The sequence below is a fragment of the Leiobunum rupestre genome, chromosome 1 (genome assembly GCF_980474605.1).
Source record: "Leiobunum rupestre chromosome 1, qqLeiRupe1.1.hap1, whole genome shotgun sequence".
In the NCBI taxonomy this organism is placed as follows: Eukaryota; Metazoa; Arthropoda; class Arachnida; order Opiliones; family Sclerosomatidae; genus Leiobunum; species Leiobunum rupestre.
Genome location: NC_143384.1, coordinates 40,140,737 through 40,146,833, shown reverse-complemented (window position 1 = coordinate 40,146,833; position 6,097 = coordinate 40,140,737). Strand labels below are relative to the sequence as shown.

The following is a 6,097-nucleotide window of genomic DNA, read 5'->3' as shown; positions in this document are numbered from 1 at the left end:
AGGCTGCAACGAGCACGGGGATGCGCCGGTTCGGGTACCTTTCCTGGTAGAGACGTTGAGCAGCCAAAGCATAGCCATCCGCTAGTCCATACACGAAATGAATATCCGCCAGTTCGTCTGAAGTGAACTCCATTGTTCTAGTTTGAAAGTGATGAGAAATCGCGGTTCATCGCGACTTTAAATATGATTTCAATTTCCTTTTTTACCTATCACACGAATGCAAACCTAATGTTCACATATCCCTGCTGCTTGGTTTTGTGCTTGTTGCAGCCTTATTCCAGGGGCTAGTTGGCCACACTTTGAAGCTCTCTGGCCAGCGCTCTTTTAATTCATCGTAGGAAAATGAAAAAAAAAAAAAAAAAACAGGTATACTTCTCTACTCACCCCCTACAACTCCTTAAAATTTTTGCATAAACTTTTGAAATACCCTTTATATATATTTATTAGATATACTAGAGTGGCGAAATGATTTCTTACGAATGCTGTCAAAAAATTGGTTCCTTGATTCAAAATTTTAATTGGGGGAACTTACCACCTCTCCCCTCTTAAGACTTTAATTTCATGGGTAAAAACGCCAAATCATATTGCACTAAAGTGTGTATCTATTGGTTTTTAAAGAGTACATGGTACGATTCAAAATACATACATTTCATCCCACACATTTCCGTATTTGAATTTGCTACTATATCCAAAAGCTTTATTGTATTTGACCATTGGATGTTTCGATATATATACATCAGTTAATGGAAATTGATTCTCCATCATTAATTTCAGAAACGTGTCTTGCCCAATTATAAGCGCGAAGTTCCCATTTTGAATCGCCTGAAAGGCATCCGGAAACGACAAAATATTTTTCGATCCGGAGTGTTTCATGTGATTGTAAATTATCCGTAGATCATGATCCTCTGAGTTCTATAAAAAATAGTTTTATACTAGTGTGTTTAGCAAAATAATATGATTAGTTTTTACCCGAAAGAGAGACAGAATGATATCGTGGCCTTGAAGGAAACCAACAGAATAATGATTTTGGACAACTGCTTGCGCTAACTCACTGACTGTCTGTATTTGATAAGCACCTAGTGACATTTTCACGGATGATGTCAACATTGATCCATAAATTTTTAATACGCAGCCAAAGATTAAAATGTAAAATGTTAGGCACACTTGTTCGACATCAAAACTTAAGGTAATTATTGTTTTTCCTATATATCAAATTTAATTAATAATTAAAATATGGAATTTAAGCGAAGAATAAATCTGTAGACCTAATTATTTTAAACGCACTCTCACAAGCTCAAAATTTGTGTTAGCGTCGAGTTCGGGACTACTTATTTTCTTTCATTTTTTTCCATTAGATAGTAGCGGCAATGAGAGTAGCGGAGGTTTCTCTAACTATGCTGTACAGCCAAAGGTAGCGAAGAGAGGATTTTCAGCCCCCTGGAGTGGCTGATTTCTAACTCTTTGGGGCATATAGTTCATTCCTTCCCACATACACTTTTACTCGAAGATTCGACTTTCGCAATAAAGATTGAAGTGAGATTTTAATAGCTCGAAGCACGCGTCGCGATAGACCCTATCGCCATCTCTTTTTAATAAAAGAACTAAAAGCTACCTATGTGAGAAAATTCAGCTGGCGAGAGTGCGTTTAACGGTATCTGATAGATTTGCATAATTGTTTGTGTTTGAAGAAAAATAACACTTCTAACGCGTATAATTATGCCTTTGATTGAAAGGTGGATAATAACGATCGACATATTTACCAAAACTAATGCAAGAGGCAGCAACGTTCCATAATGTTACTTTCTGAAAGTTTCTCTTTAACCTCGGAAAAATGTGGACTATAGCCGAAAATATTAATGGCGAAGACAAAATAATCATGATAGCAGTCCAAGCCTGAAAATGAAAGACACGTTGTTCGACGTCAATCACCATGTGTTCTCACTTTTGTTCGAATTCTATTTTCCCGAATGGTGTTTCAAATGTAGGAAATGTATTTATCTAAAAAATGGGTTTCTTATCCTATTCATTTCTTCGATTTTTTATTTTGTCAAATGTCAATTATAGGTTAAATTTGATTAATTCTTTTGATAAAGAAGATTAATTAAATTTTAAACATTATGTTTTACGTTAAGTATGGCAAATGTTTTTTCATAGCGAAATTATATTTCTAACATTTTCGAATTATTAATTGTAAATTATTGGGCAATTGCTTGTGTTTCGAAAATTCCGTTTACGTTAAAGACAAGTCTAACGCTCAGTTTTCATAGCACGCGTAATCTATATACCAGCGGTTCCCAATTTATTTTTGCTATGGAACCCTAAATTATGCAGCTAATACTGGCGGAACCACAATTTTTTTTTACTTATCTTAGAAGACTGTTGCCACGAAAAAAGATGGCCGCGCTACGAATTCTCGGAACCCCTGTGAACTTTCGTTTATTCCCATTCGACCGAAATCCCATTCGACCGAATCCCATTCGACCGAAAGAATTTTAAAATGTAGCCCAATTGGCGGGGTGATTTGGTATTTTATTTATAAGGTATGTACTATCGAAGATCAATGTTTAGGTTAGGTTAGGTTAGGTTAGGTTAGGTTAGGTTAGAGTTGGTTAAGTTTACTATTTCAGTTTTGGTTCAGTTACTTTTCTTGACTAGGTGAAGATAAAAATATAATTCATGCTCATTACAAAAGCCAATTTATATAGCAGCGTTCGGTCGAATGGGACACATAAAAGCGTTCGGTCGAATGGGACACATAAAAACCGCACGTTTCGGCGGAATTCGATCGAATGGGACACCTCAAAAACCGCCTTCGGTCGAATGGGACTAAAGCGTGAACTTTTGGGAACCGGTGCTCTATACTGACGCATACAAACATTTTACACGCTTAAAGATAAGTACATAATTAGTATTACGCCCGCTAATGCAAGCTAAGTTTAAGAAATAATTAGATTACCATGGATAAGGTTAGGTTATGTTTGGATAGGTAAAGTTAGATTATGTTAGTTGGGTTAAGCCTAGTTTATATTTATTTCTTCCGCCTAGGCTAAATGGTCCGGCTTTACGCAAATCTGCATCAGTACCATTCCAACCTTCAACAGTTTCCTTAACAATCGTATTTCGCTCTTGCGCGCTTTCCAAAATAAGAAGCGCTATCACAGCATCCAACGAGGAAAATATTTTGAATTGGTATTTGCCTCGTTCCCGTTGCTTATTTACCAAATTTCTGTCAAGATTTAACGGTGTCGATTAAACTTGATTTTTTGATTATTAATAATTTTATTAATAACAAGTTCCTGTCATTAATAAAATTATTGTAGAATTTAGCACACTTCTGATATTGAATAATGAACTTTTGGAATTTGCTACTGTGTTTATCCCTTCACCGTTAAAAAAAAACAAATTAATAATAGATTGTAACGTGAAATTGGGTCAAAATTAAATCCTAGCCTTCTCAACTGGGCCTATTTTAGTTCTTTCTAAATGCTGGTCATTTGGAAGGGGTTTTGGACTTAGCCCCTTTGGGGAAATTTACGCTGGTCATTTTACGCTTTTCTGGCCAGGTGCGTCGATTTCCTGCAGCAATGGGTATTTTCTGCGATTTTTACTATTTTCGCTTACTACCCCCCCCCCCTTCGCATATTAAAGATGCTGGAAATGAAGGTTGCCAAACCGTAACTGTATTTGGTTGTATATATGTATAAAGAGTGTCGCGTTATTGTGTGGAAAGATAAATGGTTTTGCCAGAGTTCGAATACGCGGGAAACACACACACCCGTATGGTGTGGCAATCGGCCGTAATCCCCTGTCCAACGGGAAAAGCCGTGACGTGGAGCTCCTTCTAGAAAGTTTCATTCCAAACGGAAATTGGGGATAATAAAGAAAATCGACACTTGATCGGTGTTTTTTGTGTAAGAGAAGGGCAGAAGTATCATGCCGGAGTTCGGGTTAAGTGATCTCCTACGAACGGATAAAATTCCTTGACCTCGGTCGCAGGGGCGTAGGATTCAGGAGGGGCAAGGGGGGGGGGCAATGCCCCTCCCTAAAATTTTGCTGGGAGGGGCAACTAATGTTATTTCCCCCTCCAACTTTTTGGGCAGTTGAAATTTTCAAAAGGCTCAAATTATCATTTTAAAAGCATATAAAGCTTATAGAACCTCAACTGTGTTTAAATTTCAGTCTTTTCCCGCCAATTTACTTAGTAGTAAACAGTACACATGCATTCGGAGAAGCTACACTCCATTAAAAATTCAAAGCCATTCTCCAGACCCCTTTTCGTTTTTCTTTGCCCCCTCCAACTTCTAGAACGTTCCTACGCCCCTGCTCGGTCGTAGCTGATGAGTCGTGCGGATGTTGCCGATAAATATTTCGGAACTTACGAATTCGTCGTCGGCGAAACTCGCCGAATAGTGATCTCAATCCTCGCGATCCTACAAGACGCGACCGATGGTCCACGCATCGACCCTGAACCCAGTCAGTTCAACCGCCCTGGAGCTCTTCGACAGACCTTCGAGGACTCGAAACTACGAGGCAACGCTCCCCACTTAAAGGCCGAGAACAGATATTCCATTTTCTCGTGCACGAATTTTGACCCCCACATATCTGAACTTCTTGAGGAGTGACAGCTTGGACAGCTTGACCGATGGCTCAGACTGTTTTTAGAATTGTACAATATCCAGAATTGTCCAAGCTGTCACTCAAGCTGTCAGAGCTCTCAATCAATTTGTCATAGATGTCAGTTAAGCTGTCACTCGTCAAAACATCTATTACGGGATTAGAGGGCTAGAAATTCGCCCTGTTCTCGGTCTTTAAGATGACCATCGTACAACCTAAGTATCGAAGAACCTTTTATCAACGTTGATCACGTAGGCGTATGCCATACCGCGTCCCCAAATTCCGCTAATTCGGAATTGGCTTTCAACTCCCTTAATCTCCTTTAAATGTTTTTCTTTTAATGTTAGTTTCATTTAATTATTGTCAGTATTGGTCGGTTAATATCGCGAAATGTTAGTAGTTTTAAGTTAGCTTAATTAGGGAAATGTTTAATTATTAGGTGCACCTTATAGAAATAGGATTTAAATGTTTGGTAATTTTCTTTTAAATAAAACGTATCTTGACAACCTTCATATGATTGGTATTCTATTCTCACCTTCACTACCCTTAGACATTAATTTATATTAAGTTATATTTAGTCGCGGGTCCAAATAGTGAAAGCCTGGCACATACCCGGATTTTATTACCTTTTGTGGCTGGGATCGACTCGCCTGATCTAGATTAAGCGTAATTGCAGTTAGGAGTTAGACCTACAATACGCACAATTATTCATGAGTCGTTGTGAACGCTACAAACTGAAAAAGTTGGACTGAAGGCAGAATACCCAACTTCACATTACTGGCTATTTCGTTGTTTTTTTTGTGGGCGTAAAACTCTGAAAAAAGCATTTTGAAACCATGTTCATAGGAAATGTTTGACTTATTAGGACCCAAAGACACGCTTTAAAATGTATGTCATACTTATCCGTAACACCCTGTATATTAATTTCAGAATCTTATCCAATTATAATAATCAATTAACGCTATATGCCATAATATGGTTTTCACAATCGTGAATGAGATTTGATTTAATTTAATTAACATCAAATTGCTGTATGTCAAGATAACCTAAAGTCATAAACTATTGGTACCTGAAGAAAATGGTATTTAAATAATTTTATAAATGTGAGTTTCGGGGATTGTCAATAATGAATCACGATTCGGAGGTAGGGGGCATAGTCGAGGGCTCAACATCCATTATCATCAGAACATAAGAATGGTGTCTTCACCTCTTAGCTTAACTGCCCTAAAACACGCTGCGAGGTTAATATTTTTAATTTGAAAAGTATCACCGTATAAGGCAGTTTTTCTGTAGAATAAGTCACGTCTATAACAGAAAACAGTTGATTAACATTGACTCTTTTCCAATTGAAGTTTTGTTACGTTATATTTGTCAGACACCGGGGTGCGCATACATTAACATTCGTTAAATTATTTCACCTCTCAAATATAATAATTTGAGTTTCGAATATGTATAAGTAATCGTTTGCGAATCGTTAATAAAC

General features: G+C 37.5%; 1 long non-coding RNA gene across 1 annotated transcript; it reads right to left on the bottom strand.

Moving 5' to 3' along the window:
• Positions 1–780: 780 nt before the first annotated feature.
• LOC149962890 (uncharacterized) lies at positions 781–1,833 on the bottom strand. The gene is made up of 3 exons (XR_016480172.1): positions 1,761–1,833; positions 970–1,202; positions 781–912 (listed from the first exon to the last, which is right to left on the bottom strand). It is a non-coding gene; the product is annotated as an uncharacterized LOC149962890 (long non-coding RNA).
• Between the last annotated feature and the right edge of the window lie 4,264 nt (positions 1,834–6,097).